At 41.9% G+C, this 26,554-nt stretch overlaps 1 protein-coding gene across 50 annotated transcripts in view; it reads right to left on the bottom strand.

Moving 5' to 3' along the window:
- The window catches only part of LOC122543116 (calcium/calmodulin-dependent protein kinase type II subunit beta), a 265,513-nt gene that overhangs the window by 201,013 nt on the left and 37,946 nt on the right, over positions 1-26,554 (bottom strand). The window lies entirely within an intron of this gene.

Raw genomic sequence — 26,554 nt, 5'->3', positions numbered from 1 at the left:
ACCATCTGCAACATCTGCCTAAATGCTTCTCGCAATCATGGAACAGATGATGATGTAAAATCTTCGGGAGATCCTTTCACACGTCAACAGTTCTTTTGAAAAAGGTGATGTTAACCAGCTTGAAAAACCTTCCGTGATATTCTGCCACATGATCTTGTGCTTTTGAGATGACACGGTTTTCTTGTATGTAGTGTTGGCTCAGTTCGTATCACTGTCACCTCAAAGTCAGAATTTTCAAGTTCCATTTAAGAGACTTATGTTTGTGAAGTGGGCAGATACAGCAATGGCAATCTTCTGTGCAATCCATATAATCCAAAACTGCCTTCTCAGGTGGATGCGAAAAAGTCGAGAACACAACACGAATTTTAACCATAACCAACACAGACTGTCGAGTCGAATAAAAGCCAAATAATGTCCAAAGCGAAAACACTTGGCTGTGGTCTGTTTTACCCCTGGGATTAGAATAAAGTAGGCATTATGGGAGATCAATGTGGATGACTCATTTGTTGCTACTGCTGCACATGGGGACATCTCCCATGGCAATGAGCAGACAGCACAGATGGCAGCACAGTTAGCGCTGTTGGAGTTGAAATGGGTGACCAAGGGTAAGGGAAGACGTTGCAGACAATCATAAGATGGTAGAGCATAAGCTTTTATGGGAGATGTGTACAGGCACAGAGGTATCAGAGAGAAGATGCTATCACTTATATTAATGGAATCATGGCAATCATTAACCTTCCTGGTATAGTACCGCACATTCACCCAGTTGGCAACTTCCCAACAAGCTGGCACGGTTTAGCGGTGTGACCTCCACTGTTGGTCCTGGGGCACCTATATCTGCACCACCCCATCCAGCAACACCTCCCTGCCTGCAAAGTGGATGCCAATTTCCCCTCGTCTGCCATGTCTGAGGTAAATATATGCAGGTATGCAGGTCAACTCCACACTGACATGACCCAATTTTTCACTTCCAGAGCCACAGATACATACAGCATGGAAACAGACCCTTTGACCCAATCCATCCATGCCGACCAGATTGTTGTAGCTGAAATAGTCCCATTTCAATGCACTACCCTCTGCGTGAAAACGTTGCCCCTTCGGTTCCTTTTAAATCTTTGCCCTCTCACCTTAAATCTATACCCTCTCGTTGTGGACTCTGGTAACCTGGGGAAAAAATCTTGGCTAGTCACCCTATCCATGCCCCTTATCATTTTATAAACCTCTGTAAAGTCACCCCCAAGCCTCCTCTGATCCAGGGAACAAAGTCCCAACCTCTCTCTACAGCTCAAAACCCCCAGTTTCAGTAATATCCTTGTAAAACTCACGTCTTTCACCACAGTACATACTGATGTAAGTATTTGCTTATGATTGCATTCATCTTCTGTGGTTCTATATAGAAATGGCCTCATTCATTTACTGGGGGTTCTATTCTCTCCCTTGTTACTCTTAGTAAACTTGTAGAATCCCTTTGGATTCCCTTTAACCTTATCTGTCAAAGCTATCCTATGTCTCCTTCTTGCCCTTCTGATTTCCCTCATAAGTGTACTCCTACATCCTATACTCCTCAAAGAATTGACTTGAGCCCATAATTCATTTAAACAATAAGTGGCACGTCTCCTGTTTCTCGAGAGTCTCAATATCTTCAGTAATCTAATATCCCTTATTCATGTAAGATTTGCTCTTCACTCAAACAGGAACATTCTGTCCCTAAACTCTCGTTATCGCCCTTTTGAAAGCCTCTCACTGCCAGGCATCCCTTTACCTGCCAATACCTTACCCCAATCTTGCGGATTCCCAGAGAGTTGCAAGTTTTTCTGGCAATGGTGCATGGTAAGTTGGGGATAGGATTGAACACAAGGGATACTACAAAGCTGGGACAGATAGTTAAGGAGATGTGATAATGCTGCAAGTACCCATCGCTCCAAAAGCTCATGCATGGCATAATTAGCCAAAATAAGAAGATACAGCCCTGAGTATCTGAAGTTTCTTCTAATGACAAAGAAAAACCATCAGGACAACCAACTTACTAAACAGTCCAAAGCTCCAGATTCTCTTCCAGATTCATCAATGATAAGGTTCAAAGCCTGGCTTCAAATCATCCCAGTTTTAAATATCCTGAGCTTTCAGTTGTGTTATTCAAGTAGCAATTGCAAAGCGATTGCAACAAGTGTTGAAAGAGTTGCTTTTTACAGAGAGAAGTGCAGGGTCTCAAAATCATGCACATATCGATAATTTGAATTCAACACTTAATACCATTGTCACTGCAGGGGAAATCTGGCAGCTGCTCCCAAAGGAGCAAACCCCCTCACCAGAACATGTGGCACGAAACGTAAAATGAAAAATGATTTTAATGTTCAATTTTTATGCTCGGTTAGTTTCATTTTAACAAGTGTTGCAAAGTTGGTTTATGTAAAATTGTAAAATGGAGAAAGCATTGCACGGCTGCTTTAAAAGATGGTGTTTTATTCTGTGTTTTGAACTTTTAAAAAATGGATTTGTGGCAGCTTGGGGGGCTTCGCAGGTGCACCAAGAGCACTCCAATTGAAACATTTGCTATCAAAAGACCAAACAGCAGTTTTATCAAGACAACAGCTTTTAAATTTACCCAGTCAATTTAAATCAGATCCTTAGATAACAAAAAGCTGTCAAATTTACATCTGATGGTTTTGACAGCGTAGGATCAACATGATTGTAAAAATATTGATACATCATCAAAGTAATAAAAGAAAGGGGAAGTTGAAAAATCCAGAGGCAGCCAACTGCCATTTGCTAAGAGATAATAACTCTCAGCTCTTAGAAAAAGCACCATCTCATTAATAAAGGCACCGCGGCACACAGCTAATATTCCAGACAGAAGAAGTCACAGAGAGAACCCTCCAGACACAAATTCAACAAAGAAGACACAGTTCCACAAGACATTGATTACAGGAGTTGGGAGGTCATGTTGCGGCTCTACAGGACATTGGTTAGGCCACTGTTGGAATATTGCGTGCAATTCTGGTCTCCTTCCTATCGGAAAGATATCGTGAAACTTGAAAGGGTTCAGAAAAGATTTACAAGGATGTTGTCAGGGTTGGAGGATTTGAGCGATAGGGAGAGGTTGAACAGGCTGGGGCTGTTTTCCCTGGAGTGTCAGAGGCTGAGGGGTAACCTTATAGAGGTTTACAAAATTATGAGGGGCATGGATAGGGTAAATATGCAAAGACTTTTCCCTGGGGTGGGGGAATCCAGAACAAGATGGCATAGGTTTAGGGTGAGAGGGGAAAGATATAAAAGAGACCTAAGGGGCAACTTTTTCACGCAGAGGGTGGTACGTGTATGGCATGAGCTGCCAGAGGATGTGGTGGAGGCTGGTACAATTGCCACATTTAAGAGGCATTTGGATGGGTATATGAATAGGAATGGTTTGGAGGGATATGGGCCAGGTGCTGGCAGGTGGGACTAGATTGGGTTGGGAAATCTGGTCGGCATGGACAGGTTGGACCGAAGGGTCTGTTTCCATGCTGTACATCTCTATGACTGTATGACATGGTCGCCTGGCTATAATTCTGAGAAACTAAACTTTTTAAAAAAAATATGTAAGTGAGGCTTATATTTGTGTTTTATTCAGGAATAGGAGAGAAGGGATTTACATGATTTGTTAACAGTTTAATTAATTTGTTCACTGTTAAAGTCAGATGAATATATTGTCATTTGTTGACTGTAAACTGAGTGTCCGGGATTTCTTTTATTTAACCATTAGATGTGGCTGAGAAAACAGGTTACATACACCCCTTCTCATACACCTTTTACAGATTGCAGAGTCAGGCACTTCCCTTTGAGTGATTCCATTTTAATTCTCAGAGTGAGGGGTTGGGAGGGATGGGGTGTGGGGAGTTGGGAAAAGAGGTCAGCCTTTGCTTTATAACACAATTCTTGTTTCTGTTTTGGCAAAAGGTGACAACATCCCAGATTCTTCCATTATCCCACCTGACAGAACAAATGAGAAACCAATTTAGAAACTAAAAATTGACTACCCATGCAGCACAATTAACAACCAATAACGCCAATTGCTTAATTGAGTCATCTAGAATCTGTGGGTCAGTACATTTCTTTACGACTCAATCAGTCCAGGTGACCATGGAGAATTCAAAACGGCTCAGAGCAGTCCTTATGAATACATAAGAATTATACATCAACCCCTGAGCTATATCCCAGGCTGCTCCGGGAGGAGATTGCTGGGGCTCTGGTATATACTTATAAAACTTGGCTGGCCACAGGTCAAGTACCAGGTGACTCGAGGGTAAATTGGGCAGATGGTATCTACCTCTGGTAAGTGTGAGGTGATGCACTTTGTAAGAAACAACAAAATGAGGGAGTATTTAATGAACTGCAGGACACTGAGAAACTCAGAAGAACACAGGGCTTTTGGGGCAATTATTCACAGATTGCTGAAGTTGGCAGAGCATGTGAATAGGATTGTTAAGAAGGCATATGGGACACCTGTTCTCACAAATCGTGGCATAGACAAAAGCAGTAATTTTTGAGTTGTACAGAAGACAAGTTAAGCCATAGCTGGAGAACTGCGCGGTTCTGGTCACCTCACTACAGAAAGGATGGAACAGCACTGGAAGCGTGCAGAGGACATTCACCAGGATGCTGCATGGGGTGAAGCAACTGAGCTATAAGGAGAGAATAGATAGGTTTAGACTGGCTTCTTGACAGCAGAGAAGGCTGAGTTATGGGCATGATTGAAGTTTATAAGATGAAGATAAGTACTGATTTGGTGAGTAGGGAGCACCTGTTCCTTATGGTTAAGGGGTCCATCACGAGGGAACATAGTTTAAGGGACAAGACAGATTCAGAAGGGATTTGAGAAAATAATTTTTCACTCAAGAGGGGAGTGGTAACGTGGAACACACTGTCTGGGATGTGGAGGTCAGAAACCGTAAAACCTTCAAAAAATATTTGGATGAACACTTGAAATATCATAACATTCAAGGATGTGGGACAAGTGCAGGAAAATAGGAACAGCATGTCGGTGCAGAATCAGTGCCGAAAGGCCTTTTCTGCTGTATGATTCTATCCCACTATGAATTAGTCTGATGTGAGTTGTAGAGAAATTATTGGAAAAGATTCTTAAGAACAGGATTAATCAATACTTGGAAAGAGAGGGATAGTCAGCACAGATTTGTTTCAGGAAAATCCTTTCTGACTAATTTTGTTCAGTTTTTTGCAAAGGTGACTCAATATATTATTGAGGATATTGCAGCTGATGTGATTTACACAGATTTCAGTGAAGTCTCACATGACCAAATGCTAAGAGCCCATCGGATCCAAGGCAAGTTGGCTTACAAACAGGAGGTCAAATGTGATAAAGAAAGGTTGTTTTTGTGATTCGAAGCCTGTGACCAGCAGTGTATGATATGAACTGGTCTTGGTCCCTTTGCTGTTTACGTCCATTAATGACTTGGATGTGAATGTATGAAATATAATTAGAATGTTTGCAGATAAGACAAAACTTGGCAATGTCTCTGATAGTGAGGAGGATAGTCTGAGGCAAGTCTGATATTGATCAGCTGGCAAATTGGGCAGAGCAGTGGCAGAAGAAATGTAATCCTGGTAAGTGTGAGATGATGCATTTCAGGATGTCTAATGCAGGAAGGATATACACAATGAGGTAGATGGCAAGGGAGTATTAAGTACGAAAGGGACCTTGGTGCACAAGTCCATAGATCCCTGAAGGTGTCAGCACAGGACAATAGGCTAATAAACACGGCATACTTCACCACAGGCTGGTGATGAAGCAATGTTTGCCTTCATAAACCAAGAGACAGAATATAGGAGAAAGGACATCCTGCTAATATTTGATAAAACATTTGTTAGGCCACAGTTTCAGTCACAATACTATTACAAGGGTGTGAATGCACTGGAGACGGTGCAGAGTATAGCCAGGATGATGCCAGAGATGGAAAGTCATGAGGACAGACTAGATAGGTTAGGTTTTTTTTCTCTGGAGCAGAGGAGGCTGAGGGGAGATCTGATTAGGTATACAAAACTCTGAGAGGCACAGACAGGGGACTTTGTGAGAATCTGTTCCACATGGCGGATGTGTTTAAAAGCAGATGGTCTAAGTATAACCTGAGTCAGATAGTCACAGAAAAAAACAGCACGGAAACAGACCCTTTGGTCCAACTCATCCATGCCGACCAGATATCAGAAATAAATGTAGTCCCATTTGCCAGCATTTGGCCCGTATCCCTATAAACCCTTCCTACTCATATCCCCATCCAAATGCCTTTCGTAAGTTTTCACTAAACCAGCCTCCTCCACTTTCCCTGGCAGCTCATTCCATTCACACACCACCCTCTGCATGGAGAGGTTCCCCTCTCGGTCCCTTTTAAATCTTTTCCCTCTCACCCTAAATCTATGCCCTCTAGTTTTGGACTCACCCACCTGGGAAAAAGACCTTAGTTCTTCACGTTATCCATGTCCCTCATGCTTTTATAAACCTCTGTAAGGTCACCCTCCGTCTCCGAATCTCAGAGAAAACAGCCCCTGACTATTCAGCCTCTCCCTATTGCTCAAACCCTCCAACCTTGGCAACATCCTTGTAAATCTTTTCTGAACTCTTCCATGAGATCTAACCTTGCGAACCAGTCACCCTTGGGGAACCTTGTTGAACGCCTTACTGAAGTCCATAAAGATCACATCCACCAGTCTGCCCTCATCAATCCTCTTCGTTACTTTTTCAAAATACTCAATAATGTTAATGAGACATGATTCCCCACACACAAAGCCATGTTAACTATCCCGAGTCAGTCTTTGCCTTTCCAAATCCATGTAAATCCTGCCCCTCAGAATTCCCTCCAACAACTTGCCCACCACCAATATCAGGCTCACCGGTCTATAGTTCTCTGGCTCATCCTTACCACCTTTCTTAAATAGTGGAACCACGTCAGCCAACCTCCAGTCTTCGGGCACCTCACCTGTGACTATTGATATAAATATCTCAGCAAGGGGCCCAGCCGTCACTTCCCCAGCTTCCCACAGAGTTCTAGGGTACACATGATCAGGTTCTGGGGGATTTATCCACATTTATGTGTTTTAAGACATCCAGCATCTCCACCTCTGTAAAATGGACATTTTTCAAGATGTCATTATTTATTTTCCCATGTTCTGTATCCTCCATATCCTGCTCCACAAAATATGCATCTAGTATCTACCCCATCTCCTGCAATTCCACACATATGTGGCCTTGTTTATCTTTAAGGACCCTGTTCTCTCCCTAGTTACCCTCTTGTCCTCAACGCACTTGTAGAATCGCTTTGGATTTTCCTTAACCCTAATTGCTGAGGACTAAACAAAGCCAAGACCTCCAACAATGATTCAAGCCACCACCTCCAATCAGCTTTCAGTTTAGTCTTTATGTCAGGCTTTCACGCAAAAGGCAATCACAGAACACAAGCCCCAAATTGTGGCAGCAAGTGAGCAACGCCCAACAGTAAGGGATCATGGTCTATTCTGGACTACTGGAGGTAAGATAGAAAGAAGGCATCATCTTGATGTCATGACTTGATGTCATTTAACGAGTGCACCATCTTTGTTTTGTCCCACTGCTCTACAGATTACAACATGAATTTAATTTTCACACCTGGTTCACAACATGCCCAATCGTCCGCATTTTCTATATTAGACTTAAACTTTTAAAAAACCCATCAACCAGGTTTTTTCAACCAAACCTAAACCACATATTCAGTGAAAACACAAAATGGATTTACTCACTTGATTTGTCTAAGAAAATATAAATGTCTCTCCCTTGAATCAACTCAAAACACACACACATACTTAAGGTAAAGGGAAAAGAACAGATTTCTCATTTCACAGTTTCACTGATGGCCAATGAGTCTTAGTTCTTGAAAACTAAAAATGATCAAGTTGGATAAAGCTGTTGGTCTGATGTGGAAAGGCACCAGTCACTGAATTCGAAGATCGTTGACAATAAAATTTGCTCGTGAAAATGTGTCAAGGATTCTTCCAGATGTTCTCGAGGACGATAGTCAAAGTTCAGACTAGAGCAGGGCTCCAGTGACCACAATGGACCCACGATAAATGTATCTTTCTAAAGCACTCGAGCTGAGCTGGAAAGATCTCCTCCTTTCCAAGTCTGGCAGTGAATTGAAAAATCTGAACGATTGTCAAACCAGAAGCCAAACCTGACAGTCATAAGCCCAAGAAGAGGTCCACAGTAATTACACAGTTATGACATTATATTTGACTTCAAGAAATATCTTGTTCAAACAATGTTGTACTAACCTGATTTAAACACAACCAAATCAGGTATCTACAATTCAAACTCAAGTTGATAAAAATTATTAAATGTAAAGCCACTCATAATACATGGCACAAAGAGTGAGAACCACATCATTAAAACTGGAAATCACCAAACTGGAAGAATCTGAGGGTGGGCCGCGCACCGATACCCTTTTCTCAACCAGGGAACTGTGGAAGCAGCAACTGAAATAAATCAAGAACCAATATCATTGATCCATCAGGACTCGATGTTAAAGAAAAACTTTGGCAGATACATCAGAAGCAAACAAGAAAGCGGAAAACTCACAAACAGCGCAGTCAGAAAAAGAACTCACTGCATTCGCAAGAGTCATTCACAAAGATTGCATTTTCATATATTGCATTCCACCTTTTTCAAACTCAACTAACTCAGGGATCAATAGTCAGATTCTAGCTGGCTACGTTCAGTTGGGAAGGCAACAGATTCAATTTTCTTGTATCCTGAGAGAATTGCTTCTGGAACGTCAATCCTGCTTTTCCAGGGGTAACAGGGTCAGAAAGTTTGAGAGAACATGAGAGAGGAGGGTAGAGGGTAGGTGGCTGAGAAGAAAGAATAGTTGATACCACAAGCCAGAAAGGAAAGAGAGTAGGAGTTGTTACAATAAGGAAGTCAGAGAAGGGAACAGAGAGGGAAGATGAAGAGAATTGAGGGAGGAATGGAGACTGGTGAAGGGGAAGGGACAGAACATCTAAGAGAACTATAGTGCAGGCAAAGAGTGGCGTACCATAAGAACTGGAGTTGACCGTTTGGGCTCTCGATCCTGCTCTGCTCGTCAGCAGTATCACAGCTGATGCAACATTGCTCAGATCCACCTTACTCGATTGTTTCCAGGTCTTTTTCAATATATAATTTCAGTTACATCACACTGTAAACTTTTGCTATAAATTCTGTGCCTTAGGATCTTCTACTCCACAACTACCTGATGAAGGAGCAGCGCTCGGAAAGCTAGTGCTTCCAAATAAACCTGTTGGACTATAACCTGTTGTACTGTGATTTTTAACTTTGTCCATCCCAGTCCAACACCAGCATCCCCAAATCGAGACAGAGATAGAGAGACACAGGGAGAGCCGAGTTGGTAGGCTCTTTAAACACAGTAAGACCTCACAAACATGAGCATGATAATGACCACATTCTCTGTTTTTAATCATGTCTATTAGGAATAAACATGTATAGCACATGGGATATCAGCAGTTCTTCTTGATAATAGTTCTTAGAATCTTTACCTTCCACCTTAATGATAGACAAGACCTTGATTTAATGCCTTTTGCAAAACAAATAAAATGACTCAGTAAATTTGGTGCAGATTTCTAAACTGCAGTTCTGTTCAGACGAATACAGCTTAAAGGCAAATACCTTTGCAAAAACTAAATACCACTTTGTTAATGACAGAATGAACCAACCATCAAAAGACGAGGAATTATCATATCCCAAAACCCAAGTCTTGTTAGTCACCCATCAATACAACACTGAACAGGCCAGTTTAACCAGTTACAATTCCAATTTTAAAACAGGGCCAAACACTCCAGAACCAAGACAGTCACTGACAGAAAAATAAACATTTTGTGGACTGATATATATTTTGTGCATATTAGTCCATGAACATGAAACAGGGAGATTGTGGTCACAGAGGCAAGATTTCCATGCAACTGGGTTCTAATCAAAGAGAGCCAGAGACTAGGCAGTGAGCAGCCAAGCAGAGGAAGACCCAGCAGCTTTTGAATTTAAGTGAACGCAGACACCCCCTGAACACTTTGCAAAGGGTCGGCCAGAGTGACTTTGTTTTAAGTTGTCAGGCAACAACTCAGATTTATGCTGGAGTCAGAAGGCCTCTGGATTCAAATTGCACTGCAGAAACAAAGGCGAGGCCAACACTTCCACTGTGGTATTAAAGGAATGCTACATTGTTGGAGATGTACTTGTTCAACCAGATGCAAAGTTATGGTCACATCTCGCCTCCAAATGGGTGGTACAGATGCTAATTTACAAACTTCAAGAAAAGGAGTGCACCTCTGGTGTTATTGACAGAACCTTGACCAACATTTCTCCTTCATTAAAAAAAAACACATGATATAAAAGTTTGATCAATTTAGTAATCTTGCAAAGGAATACTGTGCAGAAATTGGTTGTGGTGTGGACAATAACTACAATACACTTCAAAGCCTAACTGTTGGCCTGTCTTCACTCTTCAGACATTTTTTTTAGCTTTCATTATACTTTCATGGGATGTGGGCATCTTTGGCTTTAGTGGCCGGCTAAGCAACCTTAAAGGGCAATTAAAAGACATTGCAGTGGGTCTGGAGTCACCGGAGTCACCCGGTAAGGATGGCAGATTTCCTTTATAAATGCCATTCGTGAGCCAGAATTTTTACAACAATCATGGTCACCATTACTTGTTTTATTTTCCAGACTTTCCAAATGAATTTGAAATCTACCAGCCTTTGCGGTGGGATCTGAACCTATATACCACAAGTGTGGTCTTCTGGGTTACTGGTCCACTGACATGTTCACGATGCCACCATCTCCACTTCATAAATGAATCCTGAAATGGGCAAAGGGATCTGAACACAGAGTTTCTTTTGCAGCTTCCACTCTGGCACGGTGGCTCAATTGCTGCCTCACAGCACCAGGGTCCCAGGTTCGATTCCAGCCTCGGGCGACTATGTGGAGTTTGCACATTCTCCCAGTGTCTGCGTGGGTTTTTTCCGGGTACTCCGGTTTCCGCCCCACAGTCCAAAGATGTGCAGGTTAGGTGAATTGGCCATGCTAAATTGCCCAAAGTGTTAGGTGCATTAGTCAGAGGGAAATGGGACTGGGTGTGTTACTCTTTGAAGGGTCGGTGAGGACTTGTTGGGTCAAAGGGCCTGTTTCCACACTGCAGGGAATCTATTTATCTATCTCAATCTATCCATGGGAAATGTCCCTGCATTTCCATGCTGTAGCAATACAGTTCACAATGGATATCTCTCCACTGGCTATACTGCAGAGTGGTAATTAGCTCAGGTGCCAGATATTGGCAGCATGGTAAAATATAGTTCCACACTGTCCAGAGAGAGAGATAGGTTGACTAACATAGCAGCTGGGTGTTGACTCTGTTCAAGTCCTCCAAAACACTGTTTCTAACACAGTTCAGACACCAGCTCCCCCACCAGACATCAGCCTGCTTGCCCAAATATGAAGGTGGATACATATGTCCCCACTTTCATGAAACTAACAGAAGACTAAGAGCATTTGTAGTCAAGCTCTACTCTACTCAAGACTTGTGAATAACAAAACTACCATGACTCTCCATCAAAACCACAAAGCATTATGTTCAGTTCTTATTCACTGAAGATCCTTCACTCATACAAATCAAAAGTCAGTGTGACACCAAATACCTTTTATTTGGTTTTATTCAAAGAACTCAGAGCAATTTTACTTATTACCCAGTCTCCTTTTCACTCCTGAAAACAGAGGGCAAAGCAATACTTTGGTTCAGAATAGACAAACAGCAGCTCTTTGCTGACACCATGCTCCGTTCTGTGTTGACAGCACAGGGAGCCAATATGTGCACAAATTAATTAGAAATGAAAAGGCAGCTATTTTCAGGTTTTACAAATCAGCAGCTGTTATGCAAATGTTCCAGCCACATTTAAGAAATGACCGTCTCACCAAGGCAGTTACGTGTCTGATCAGTGACTAAATGATTATCTCTGTCATGCACACAGATGAAATTCATTTATCATTCGGACAACATGAAAAAAAATCTCCTATCTCTTCCTTCCTCCTGATCTTCTGTACCTACACCAAAGCTAAGTAGTCATGAATCAGGACCTCGTGAAGGACCCCAGCAAGACGGCAGTCACATGAGACACTAGATCAGTTGAGAGGATGAAGACTCCATCTTTCTGTGCTGAGACATGGCACACCCACGGTGATGTGTCGACACAAACACAGGTTCTCCCACTTGAACATGTTGATGAATGAGCAGGCTGTGCATAATGCAAATGCACAGAAGCTCACAGTTTGGGAAGATAAGGAGCAGTAGTCAAGTCTTTAAAAGCATGGAAAATAAAACGGCGATATTCTTCACCCCAGACTATACGAGTGAGCTTAATTCAGTTGCTAATGAACTAAGACCTTTCAAACACATGGGAATACTTGTGAGGAAAGAGAATCTACACATAAGAAAATTAAATTGTGACTCACATAAAAATAGACATTGTGTGAGACCTAGGTCTAAGTTTGTCATGTTAATGTAACTGAAAGACACAGTTAACCAATATTACGACCTGTAGAGAATTCCATTCTGCGACATGTTTTACAAGGCTTCTGAAAGCCGATATCAAAAATGACCTTTGAAAGTATAAAATGGTCATGTACAACGACGTGACTAACACAGTAACCAACTGTTCAAAGCAGAACTGCAGCAGAACAGAAAAAACTTCACAAGAGTCAGACATACCCTGTCCAATCTAAAAACTGAACGAACACCAGTTTCATTGATCATAGAAAAATCTGTCAATTCAGATATTATCTGCAGTGAGACTAGCTCAAACAACAGCATTTTTAACAGACTTCACTTCCATGTTTGGCTTGGAAAAGGTTCTAAAATGCTGCAGTTCACAGCAACTCTTCCTTTGCAATCTCTGCCATCTCAGAATGTCAAAATTAAATTCATTGTGATGAATGCTGCACAAAAACATGATCAATTCTCCTTTATTGACAGAATAGCCCTTTCTTTCTCCCCGTTGACAGATTCGCCCTTTCTTTGGAGAGGGTCTCAAAAAAAATCATACAGCTCCAGAAGACTGATATATAATCATAATGAAAGGAGACAGTAATTCTGTTTAAAAGGGCAAAGAGACAAGAGTTATCAGAAAAAACAAATTCACAAAAACACCAATACAAAACACTGAAATAGTGCAACCCAGCCACAAATGCTGGTGGACAATGGCACAACTAACCAGATAAAAAGGTCCAGAAATATGATCATTCACGATGATGAGTTCAGTACATCAATGCACAAGACAAGGGTCAAACACTCAGTCCCACCTTTAGCCACAAAGTGCCATGTGGGTTCTGTCAAGGCCACATGAAAGCCTTATCCAAACATTAACACAAAAGTTGAACTTAATATGACATGAAAGCGAATGCTTTTTCCACCAAGGCAACATTTAACCAAGTCATCATGAATTTCAGAGAAAAGTGAAGTTCATGAGAATTCTGTGAAAATTTTGCAGTGTTTCGAGCCACACTTGACACCGACGAAGATGACTGCACTTGCTGCATTTCAATCAGCTCAGCTTCAAGACCATGCAGCAGGAAATGCTCAGAGTCATGTTCTCAATGCAACATCAGCTGCTGCTCCCTCCATGGCCTACACTGCATTGTGAGGTGCATAAGTAGGGATGTTTCCTGACATCATGTCCAGCACCATTCGGAACGACTCAGAAACCAATTCAGTCAGTTTCTAAATGCAGGAAGACCTGTACAACATTCATGGTTGATCTGATATGCCACACATCACTTTTGTGCCATACAACTACAAGGCAATGACCATCTCTCACAAAAGAGAATCTAACAATTAACTCTGAACCTCAAAGGCATTACCATTGCTGAAGCAGTCGAGTCACCTTTCTGGGAGGATACCGTCAATTAGAAACTGAATTGGACTAACCATACAAATATTGTGGCTATGAGAGCAGGTCAGAGGTTAGAAATCTTGCAGGGAGTAACTCACTTCCTGACTCTCCCAAGCCTGTCCACCATCTACAAAGTACAAGTCAGCAGTGTGATAGAGGAGTTCCCAGTGAAGTAAATGAGTTTCGGTTCAATATACTCAAGGAGGCAGACACCAGCCAAGTCAAATCAGTCCATTTCATCAGCACCCCATCCACCACCTTCAACATTCAATCCTGAGACCAGCAATGCAGTGCCAACACTATGTCTAATTTACAAAACTGTATTATAGCAACTTAGCCAGATTACTTGGACAGCAACTTCCAAGCTGATGTCCTTCAAGATTTTGGGGGTTAAGAGCAGCAGATGCATGGGAACATCACCACCTGCAAGATTCCTCCATTAAAACCTCATACTATCCTGACTTAGAGAAGTACATTCTTGTTCCTACATTGTCAATGGGTCAAAATCGAGGAAGCCTGTTCCTAACAGTGCTATGGCTATGCCAATACAACATGGACAGCAGCAGGTCAAGTGGGCATTCACGACAATGTTCTCAGAATCGACTGGGGACAAGGAACAAATGTAAACTTAACCATTGATGCTCCCACTTTAAAATCCACTTCCAGGGATAGAGTTCTGCACTGATATGGTCAAATTGCTCAACTGTTGCTTCAACTAGAAAGGCTTTTAATGCCATTACTTCAGACTGATAAACAACAGTAAAATAAATTGATGATTTAATTCTCCTGAATGAATTAATGACTCATGATGGAAACATTTGTTGTGACCTTTTGAGTAAAACAGCTCAGAAATTACAAGTAATCAGCAGAGGATAATTCAATTTTGTTGCAATTATAAGTTTTCTTTTCTCCTTCCCCTCCCAAAGACAATTAATATTGTCTTTAAAATAATAGAAAGGTCAACAAAGTTGATCAGACGGGAAGTAACATCAAATTGAATTCCCTCACTTATACTGCTGTGACTGCCAATGTGCATTTCATCAGTCAGAGAAACCAAAAGGTGCTTGGTTCTGTTGCTGTTCAGTGTTAGGTCAATCTAGCTCTGCTTGACATGTGGCTAGGATGTTACAAATGGCTTTTAATGCCATGGTTGGAGGAAGAGGTTTAAAATTAATATGGGACATAGCCAGTGTCTTATTCTATTTTACCTGCAATACTGCTTCTAAGCAAGCAAAGAACCACTGTCAATTCAGCTCGAAACAGGTCATGACACTGACACGATCGACAACAGAACTGGTGCAAGAAACAGAAAAAGGGAAAATGTCAAACTGGTGCAACAAAAGACACTCTGTCAAAAGTATGACTTGAGGTAATTTGAGCAAGTGCAGAGAAAAAAAAAAGTCATTAGTAACATCACAACTGACATGCGAGTGCTTGACATTGATACTAAACCAGGCAAGTCCCTCCAGGAATATCCTTCACCTTTGAAAAACACAATATAATACTGCTCAAAGCAGAAGCAAAGAGTATTGTTATCCAATTCAAGCCAAAAGTTGACAGCACAGACATCCAAACTTGAAATGAGTACTGCAACCAGGTAGAGGTCTTGTTACATCACTTATATCACTCTCGCTTCTTTTTCTAATTATTTTCAAATCCGCCCTCAAACTTAACCTTTTCACTTGTGGGAACATTTTCTCCTTACCCTCTCATGATTTCAAATAATTCCACCAGATCTTCCTTTAGCCACATTTTCTCCAAGGATAACAGTGCCAGGTAATCCAGTCCAATCTTCCCAAGTCAAATTCCTCAGCCCTGGAACCATTCTTGCAAACTTGCTTTGCACTCCTAACAAATATTCACATTCCAGTACAGCACCCAGAACTGGACACAATATTCCAGCTGAGGCTGAACTATTATCTTCGATAAATTCAAGATAACTTCCCTCCTCCTATCCTCTATGCCAGCATTACTAAAGCATACAATATGCTGGCCTTTCGTAACTCACATGTCAACCTGCCCTGCCACCTTTCATGACATATCACCCAGATGACTGTACTCCTGCACAACGGGTTTCCACATTCTCTTTGGACCAAAATCTATCAGGTTACACTTCTCCACAGTCAACTTCAATTGCCACTTGTTCAGCCACTCCACCGACTTGTCTTGACTTTTTCATCACCTTGTTCACATTTTCTTGTGCTTCATTTCAGGTCATCACAAAATGCTGAACATGTGCTCTGCGCATGAAGGTTTAGGTCATCAACATGGATCAGGAAAACAAGGAATCCATCACTGACCCTTAGAGCTGCACTACAAACCTTTTCCCAACCTGACAAACATCTGTCAGCATTATTCTCTGCTTCCAGTTAATCAAATAATTTTGCATTCACGTTGCTGCTGTTGCTTTTAATGCACAAATGTAAACTTTGCTGATATGTGTCTTGTGTGGCACTGTGTCATAGCCCTTCTGGGTGTCCAGCTACACAGGAATGGCACTGCTGCCTCAAAGCACCAGGGACCTGGGTTCGATTCTCGCCTTGGACCACTGTTTGTATGGAGTTTGCTTATTCTCCTCGTGTCTGCGTGGGTTTCCTCCGGGTGCTCCTGTTTCTTCCCACAGTTCACACACGTGCAGGTCAGGTGGATTGGCCATGTTAAACTGCCCATTGTGTCGAGGGATGTCTAGGTTAGGTGGATTAACCAAGGGATATACAGGGTTACAGGGACAGGATGGTTGGGGGGGGGGGGGGGGGAGAGATTAGGTTACTTATTCAGAGGTTTAGATTAGATTACTTACAGTGTGGAAACAGGCTCTTCGGCCCAACAAGTCCACACTGACCCACCGAAGCGCAACCCACCCAGACCTTTACCCCTTCACCTAACACTGTGGGCAATTTAGCATGGCCAATTCACCTAACCTGCACGTTTTTTGGACTGTGGGAGGAAACCAGAGCATCCAGAAGAAACCCCACACAGGCACAGGGAGAATGTGCAAACTCCATCCAGTCTGAGTGGGATGTCATTAAGAGGGTTGGTATTGTCTCGATGGCCTGAATGGCCTGCTTCCACACTGGTGGAATTCTATACCAAATCAACACCATTTTCCTATCAACTCTCACTGTCATGTCATCAAAAACTCCCTGATTGGAGTTAAACGTGACTGGCTCAATAGAATTCCACACTGGCTCTCCTCAATTAAGCTGTATTTGCCCATGCTGCTACTGCATTTGTCCTCAATTATTGCTTCTAATAGTTTCCAACTTGTCTGAGAAGATACATTGAAGCTTACTGCAGAAGCTAACAATTTAGCATGGACGCAAGATTGGTAGGTTGGGAGAAAACAGAGGGCTTTATGTTGGCCCCTGCACTTTTTACAAATTAACTCCATGTCTGAGATGAAGGGACCCGAAAGCTGGCAGATAAATTTGCACACAGATCAGTCGAAATACATGTAGTGAGGGAGATCTGATGAGCTTGCACACAGATGGAGATAGGTTGACTGAGTGGGTAAAAATCTGGCAGATGGACTATAATGTGGGATAAAGTGAAACTTTTCACACTGGATAGACAACAGAAAAAGCAAAAGACTGGTCAAACAGAGAATATAATGCAGAATTCCAAAGGATTAAGGTATTCTTGCACAGGACTCACAAAGGAGTATACCACAATCAGTAAGGCATTTGGAAAAGCATCCTTATTTGAGGACCTGAACATAAAAATAAGGAAGCTGAAAAGAGGGGGTCAACTTGATTAACTCGCCTCACATCTTGAAAGGTCTTGACAAGGTGGACACGGAAAGGATGTTTCCTCTTGCAGATGAGTCCATTGCTAAGCAGCAGTGCTTTAAAATTAGGGATTGCCTTTTGTGGATGCGGTTGAGAGAGTGAGTTTTCTCTCTGAGGTGTTATGCAACATGCAACTCTATGCCTCAGCAGACTGTGGGTAAGGCTCTTACAGCATTTTGAATGCAAAGTTTTTTGTAGGGTAGCGACTCAAATATTATTGGGGAGAGAGAAACATGTATTTTGACACACAAACAGATCAGTCACGATCTTGCAGAATGACAGAGGATACTTGAGGGGTCAAATGGTCTCTGCTTATTTCTCATATTTTATATCAGTCACTTTCCCATGTACATAAGCTAAACAGACTTGTCTGTAATTGTTTGGCTTATCATCATACCAATTTAGGAACAAGGACACAATGTATGCAATATGTATTGCACTGCTCGAGTCTTGGGAAGAACAATAAATTATTCCTCGTATCTCTGAAGGTTCCATTTTTACTTCCAGTATCCATGCTCATTGTCCTTCAATGCATCTCATCTGGTCCTGGCACCTTGTCAGTTCTGACTACCTATCCACGGACTCCTCATCAATTGAGAAGCCAAATCAGAAATGAATTTTGTTTTCTTCCACCATGGCTTGGGTTGCATCTCCCTCCTTGGTAAAGACAGATCAAAGAGCCGTGCGCTATGCATCTCCTCTGCCTTGCTCATCAGCTTCACTTCTTTTATCACCCTTTTACTTTTTACATCACGACAAAAGACTTCAGAATTTTAATATTCACTGCCAGCATCTTTCATGCAACCTTTATTCTTTTTCACAACCCCTCTGAATCTTCTATATGCAGTCTTGTTTATGTGTCACAAACACACTTTTTCTTCTTCACCATCACTTCTGCCTCTTTCGTCATGCAATGAGTTCTGGATTTGCCGTTCTGTGTTCCCATTTCAAGTGAATATATCTTGACTGTGTCCAAATCATTGTTTCTTGAAGGTAGATCAATATCTAGCTACCATTTTTCCTGCCAATCCTGGATTCCAATTTATTTGACCGAGAGCCATTCTTAACTAACCATTTTTTTCTCTGACTGCTTATTAACTATTTCTACAGTCACCCTAAACCTAACGGTACACTGATTACTGAGCCTCAGATGTTTACCCACTGATATATGATCTTCGCAGCCCACTTCATTGCCAGGTGTAGCAGTGCTGCCTTTCTTATTGGACTGAAAAGCTACTGTAGAAGTTCTCCTGAACATCCTCTGCCCTTTGCAATACAATTCTGCACAATGACCACCCAATATTTTTGCATGTCTCTATAATTTCATGACCAATTTATTCCTCCACATCTTCCTTTGAGTTTGGGGCCCACAGATAACGCTGAACAGTCTAATTGCTCATTTCTTTTTGTTCCTTAGACCTTGCCAAATCAATTTTGTCCTTGAAACCTTCCCAACTTCCTCTCTATCCATCACTGAAATGTCCTTCTTACTCAACACTGCTGTTTGGACCCCTTTTCATCCTTTAGTGTTGTTCCTGAACACCTTGTGTCCAGGAATATTTAACATTGAATCAAGCCTGTCCTTGAGAAAGGTCACTGGCACAGTCAGATCATCACACAGCCACATGGCAAATTATGCATGCAACACAATCTTACTGACAACACTCGGTGCATTCACTTACGTGTATAGCAACCCTAATTCAGAACTCACCATTTCTCATTACCCCACTTCTGAACCTATTATCCTCTATTCTAGTTGTACCTGTCACTCCTTGCATATTGTGCACATCGGTATATTGTCGGACACCTCCTGGTTCCCACATCCCTACTAAATCAGGGAGTGATGAATCAATGCCTTTACTTAACATGGTACATTGATAATTGATGGATATGTCTCCATTAATGTACTGTGGTTAAGTGATAAACAGACATCACTACTGATGTTCAATACACAAGCATGCATTCACACAGAAGAGGCAGAAACCATTTCTCACAGATATGTCCTGATTCTTATCAGATCAAGAGCTTTCTCAAGGAAACGCGCAAGAGGAAATGGAAAGCTGGCAAGTTTAACTGGAAATATTCCAAGATATATGATATAACAATCATCGGTTCACACCCCACTCTTCCACCTGCAACAGTATGGCAGTACAGAAATGAACCAACTGGCTCAGATGATAAGTGACTATCAGACAGTAAACTAATTTTATTTTAAAACATGCCCACAGCCTTTTTCCAGTGATGCGCCCATCAGTTTCCTCGAGGTTTCTAGAGACTCCAAGTCAACCTGAATTTGAAAACTGTTCCTATGACACCAGAAACATTGCTGTTGCTGGTTTGAAGAGGTGACATCCATTGGCAATGTGAATACTTTTCACGCTGCACAGAATTACCAATTACAGAAACCACAGGCAAGAAACCTGTGGAGACAAGCTGATGACCAAAATCCAAATAACTCATGAGCAATTGGCAAGCTTAAAATTAACAGGTAGAAAATATCTTTGATTCCACTGGAGTTGGACTTCCCCGACCTGTTAGACAGACAATTCAAGTTTGCTTTCTGCAGCTGCTGTCGATTCCAGAACTTCAGATCGGGTTTGCGAGCAGCAGAAATTTGAGTTCGCCCCCACCCATTCCAAGATATATGACAACTTTGCTCAACACTTCAAAACATTTACAATCTGATGGCTAAGATACTCTGATGTGAAATTCTGAACACAACACAGAGTCACCGAAGGAGTATCTGAACAACACAAAACTTGGCATTTGGAAATATCCCAATGTGCATTGTCTGTAACCGGAGCACAACTTGCATCACATGAATGGATGAAGTATCCTATTTATTTTTCTCCCAGAGTGGAAATGACTATTTATAAAAAGTGCTGAGCTGTACTTTTACATGTCAAGGGCAAGTCTTCACAATTTATTATAGACTACAAGAGTTCAGTTATTCTACTAGTTATTTCTTTATAAAATCATGTTCAAGGAAATACTTGAACAGTCAAGTACCTGTCATAGGCCTGTTACACCCAAACCAACATCCTTCTGACTCAGCTGTGAATACATTCACTGCCTCATTTGACACAGTAACAAACATAAAACAGCCGCTGTTCATGGATCTTCTCAGTGACTCTTATCGATTACAGCTCCACACTTAACTTCTCAGACGCTTAACTCAACAAGTATTTTTGCATGTCAATTCAAACAAGAACTCAAGGCATTCATCCCAAGGCACCACCAGGTCAGAACCTAACTCCCATGCGTCCATGGCTATATCTGCAAAATTTCCAGCAGAGTTCAGAGGGCAGCAATTAAGAAAGGGGTTGATAAAATATTTACAGGGCAGAAACATGCCTGTTGTACATGTGGGATAAGCTCCACATAAGCTTCGTCCTATTTCTCATTATCCAATCCGCGTAATAAAGCCTCCTCTTTTCTCCCTCATGTGTTGACTTAACTTTCCTTCACGTCAAGTGAAGTCAAGGACCTATGATAGCGGTTTCTACATTCATCAGGCACAAATGGTTCATCCGAGTTTCCAGTTGGATTTGTGAGTGACTTTTCACAGAATATCCAAACTATGTCCATTTCCTCTCGTGCCGAAACATTTCGATGTTTAGCATCTTAAAAGCTTCTATCAGATGAATCCTTATTCTTCTCAGCTGAAAGACATATCACATCACCATGCATAAATGTCTTGGATGTATCTATCAATAGGAAATAAAACAATTTGAAATTAATCCAAGACTGAATTCGCCTTTTTTTGGGAGCTTTGTTTCCTTGAACTCTTCAGGATACACAATGTTTAGATGCTTGGATTAGCCTTTGTGCTCTGCAACAAAAATGCAATTCAACTGAAACATGTTGGGAATGTGAAGGGAGATGTTTGGAGCTGTCAGTTGCTCACTCATTTTCTGCGTAACAGTCTTATATCTGTTAAGAAAGTCAAAATTAGAGTGGTGCTGGAAAAGCACAGCAGATCAGGCAGCATCCGAGGAGCAGGAAAATCAACGTTTCGGACAAAAGGGATTCCTGATGAAGGGCTTTTGCCCGAAACATCGATTTTCCTGCTCCTCAAATGCTGCCTGACCTGCTATGCTTTTCCAGCACCACTCTAATTTTGACTCTCTTAACAGATATAAGACTGTTACGCAGAAAATGAGTGAGCAACTGACAGCTCCAAGCATCTCCCTTCGCATTCCCAACATGTTTCAGTTGAATTGCATTTTTGTTATGAATCAAATAACTATTACACAGAAATGGAAGAAAAAAGAAACTTTCTGTGCCAATTCGCAAGTAATACAAGGCGTATCCAGCAGTCTCCATCCAGCGTACAGAAGAACAAACTGCCTGTCGCTCTGTACTGCTGCTTCATGGGTGAAACCAATTATAACGTTCTAATTATCTCATCCATCGACAAAAGAGACAATGAGATAATTAGAAGCTAGCCGTTTACTTCAAAATTCAATGTGTTTTCTTTTCAAAGTAAATGAACTCAAACTGTACCAAGACAAGACAGTTGTTACTGCAGCTTTCTGGTTGGGAAAACAAAAAAAATGGGGTCAGCTCCAACAGGTGTGTAACGAGAGAAAAAAAACGGTTTCATTTCACTCTCGTACACACGTGCAAAGTTCAAACAAATTGCACTTGAGTCAAGCTTTTGGAAATTTATTCAACACTTTTTCAGTTTTTGGAAATCATTTTGAAAAGCAGGTGGATGAATTTGGTTTGAAATTGAAAAGAAAATATTCCAATGAGTTGCTTCAAGATAGAGCAATGGCTGCAGACAGGCAAAGGATGTTTACTCAGCACGTGCCTTCAGACAATGGTACTGATGGCTCCTTGGACAATATACCCATCAGATCAGAAAAAAGGGCAAAACTGGTGAAGGGAAGAGTACACTGACCAATTTGATGGGTTGCACCTGAATTGGAAGGGGACCAGTATCCAGGGGAGATGTGCTGGTCGAGGTCGGCAAGAGCAAGGCAAAGGATGAGGTAAGACTGATAAATTAAACTGCATTTATTTCAATGCAAGAGGCCCGACAGGTAAGGAGGTGAACACAGAACATGGTTGGCATCATGGGACTGGGATATCACAGCTATCACAGAGACATGATTCAAGGAACAGCAGGACTGGCAGCTGAATGTTCCAGAGTACCAATGTTTTAGGAGGAATAGAAAGGGGGGGGGGGGGGGGAAGAGAGGAGAGGGAGTGAAGTCTTTAGTTATGAATAACATTACTGCTGTACTTAGGGAGGATATTACTGGGCATATGCCCAGTGAAGTTCTTTGGGTGTAAGTAAGAAATAGGAGGGGGATGATGCCCTTAGTGGGATTGTACTATATCCCACCCAGGAAACAGAGAAGCAAATCTGTAAGGAGATCTCAGATACCTGTAAGAGCGAAAGGTTTGTTAAGCATGGGGCTTTTAACTTTCCAGATGTAGACTGGGACTGCCTTTGCAGTAAGGACTTGGATGGAGAGGAATTTGTTTAGTGTGTACAAGAAAATTCTCTTATTCAGTACGTGGATGCACCAACTCGTGAAGATGCAGAAGTTGACTTCCGCTTTGGAAAGTAAGGCAGAGCAAGTGATGAAGGGGTCAGTGGGGGAGCACTTTGGGGCCAGTGATCATAATTCCATTAGTTTTAAAATAGTTATGGAAGAGGAGAGACCAGATCTACAAGTTAAAATTCTAGACTGGAGTAAGATCAAATTTGACAGTATTAGGAAAGAACTTTCAAAACTTGATTAGGAGAGACTAGTTACAGGGAAGGGGACAGTTGCAAAGTGGGAGGCCTTCAAAAATGAGATAACAATAGTCCAGAGACAGTATGTTCCCATTAGTGTGAATGGCAAAGCTGGTCGGTGTATGGAATGCTGGATGACGAGAGACATTGAGGGTCTTTGATCAAGAAAAAGGTGTATGTCAGGTACAGACAGATGTGATTGAGTGAATCCTGAGAGGAGTATAAGGAGTATATACACAACAGGGAAAGAAGGGAACATGAGATACCTTTGGCAAATAGGGTTAAGGAGAACTCAAAGAGATTATATAAAAATTAAAGGCAAAAGACTAACTTGGGAGAGACTAGGGCACCTAAATATCAAAAAGGCCACCTGTGTGTGCAACTGCAGGAGATGGGTGAGATACTAATTGAGTATTTTGTGTCAGTATTTACTGTGGAGAAGGATATTGAAGACAGAGAATTTGGGGAACTAAATAGTGACAGTGGAAAAAACATTCATATTACAAAGATGGAGGTGCTGGACGTCTTAAAATGTACAAAACAAGGCTAAAATCCCCCACACCCGACCTGGTGTACCCAGAACTCTGTGGGAAGCTGGGAAAGTGATTACTGGGCCCATTGCTGAGATATTTTATCATCGATAGTCACAGGTGAGGTGCCGGAAGACTGGAGGTTGGCTAATGTGGTGCCACTGTTTAAGGAGGGCGGTAAGGAAAAGCCAGGGAACTATAGACCAGTGAGCCTGACATCGGTGGTGGGCAAGTTGTTGGAAGGAATCCTGAGGGACAAGATTTACATGAATTTAGAAAGGCAAGGACTGATGAGGGACAGTCAACATGGCTTTGTGCGTGGGAAGTCAGGTCTCAGTAATTTGATTGAATTTTTCAAAGAAGTGACAAAGGAGATTGATGAAGGCAGAGCAGTGGATGTTGTTCATATGAAATTCAGAAAGGTATTCGACAAAATTCCACATTGGTTCACAATGTTAGATCACATGGAATCTAAGGAGATATAACCACTGGGATACAAAATTGGCTTGAAGGGAGGAGTCGGAGGGTGGTGTTGGAGGGCTTTTCTTCGGACAGGAGGGCTGTGACCAGCAGTGTGCCACAGGATTGGTGCTGGGTCCGCTGCTTTTTGTCATTTATATAAATAATTTCAATGTGAATAAAGGAAGAATGGTCACGAAGTTTGCAGACGACCCTAAGATTTGGTGGTGCAGTGCACAGTAAAGAAGGTTAGCTCAGCATACAGTGGGACCTTGATCAGACAGGCCGAGGGGCCAAAGAGTGGCAAACAGGGTGTAATTTTAGATAAATGTGAGGGGCTGCATTTTGGTAACACAAATCAGGGCAGGATTTATACTCTTAATAGTAGGGTCCTGGGGAGTGTTGCTGGTCAAAGAGACCTGAGTGTGCAGGTTCATAGTTCCTTGAAAGTGGTTTCCCAGGAGGATGGGGCAGTGAATAAGATGTTTGGTTTGTTTGCTTTTATTGGTCAGTGCACTGAGTAAAGGCATTAGGAGGTCATGTTGCGGCCACTGTGGCCACAGGACATTGCTTTGGCCACTTTTGGAATACTGCATGCAATTCTGGTCTCCCTGCTATCGAAAAGATATTGTTAACTTGAAAGGGTTCATAAAGATTTCCGAGTATGTTTCTGGGTTGGAGGGTTGAGCTATCAGGAGACACAGACTGGGGTTATTTCCCTGGAGCGTCGGAGGCTGAGGAGTGACCTTATAAGAGGTTTATAAAATAATGAGGGACATGGATACTGAGAATAGCCAAAGTCTTTTCCCCTGGGGTGGGGGAGTCCAGAGCTGAAGGACATAGGTTCCAGGTGGGAGGGGAGAGATGTAAAAGGGACATAAGGGGCAACATTTCCATGCAGAGGGTGGTGCATATATGCAGTGAGCTGCCACAGGAAGCGGTGGAGGCTGATACAATGACAATAGTTAAAAGGCACTTAGATGGGTATATGAAGGCGGCGGCTTTAGAAGGCCAAATACTGGTAAATGAAACTAGATTAATTTAGGATATCTGGTCGATGTGGAGACGTTGGGCCGAAGAGTCTGTTTCCATGCTGTACATCTCTAGGACTCTGTAACTGTGTCTTTGCTGAGTTAAAAAAATCTTTGAGAAGATAGATCTAAGTTCCTCGTACCAACCTGTGTAATGAACTGTAAAATGTGCACCTGTAAATGAGGCACTTTTCGGTCCTCCACACCAAGGTTCTGGTGACTTTTCATTTTCATGGCCTCGATTTGCTTTCTGATCATTAAATCGCTGGGCCAATCCCTACTTTTTCCACAAGTAACAACAGAAGGGAGGCGAGAGGAATGGGAAACAAAGGACGGGATTCATAACCCATCATACTAAAATGTCGCAGCACTGACAGATCAGAAAGCATTTCACACCAACTTCTTTTGAAGCAACGCATAAAATTTACTACCAGTTAGAGCTATTACTTCAAAAGGAATTAACTTCTGCCTGACTTCAGGCTAAAGCTAAACAGCAGAATACAATTTTGTACATTACACACTAATATTCAAAAGTACTTGTTTAAAAGAAAACAGAAGCAGTGTACATAGTTAAATGATTCCATGACCAATAATACTGAGATACTCCAAGACACAACTCACGGTCCTCCTCAACTGTCATAAGCATAAACTTCTCCAAGTTCATGAGACCTCAATAGTATGAGAAAGCTTCTATTTGGTGTGAAGCAGCAAAGAATCAGAACATGAGGGGTTATTCTTTCTTCAAGTAGTATGAATTATTGTCAGATTCCAGTTGCTAATCTTTTTGAAACACACGGGTCAATGATTCCCTCCAACAGGGACTCAAAGCAGCTGGACACAAACATAGTTGAGCAGCGAGCGAGAAAACACAACTTTACATGAACAACTGTTGACCTGGAAATGTATCTTTTCCTTAATTTCTTCCTCAGAAATACATCATGTAGTTCCATGTCCAGTTCCATGGAGAAGCCTTCTTTATCACAGGTAGATGACAGAGTGGCTTGCTAACCCATTTAAGGCAGTCAACCTCGGACTGAACAG

This window comes from Chiloscyllium plagiosum, chromosome 42, assembly GCF_004010195.1.
Source record: "Chiloscyllium plagiosum isolate BGI_BamShark_2017 chromosome 42, ASM401019v2, whole genome shotgun sequence".
In the NCBI taxonomy this organism is placed as follows: Eukaryota; Metazoa; Chordata; class Chondrichthyes; order Orectolobiformes; family Hemiscylliidae; genus Chiloscyllium; species Chiloscyllium plagiosum.
The sequence above is the reverse complement of the archived record's forward strand: the minus strand, read 5'-3'. Positions and strand labels throughout refer to the sequence as shown.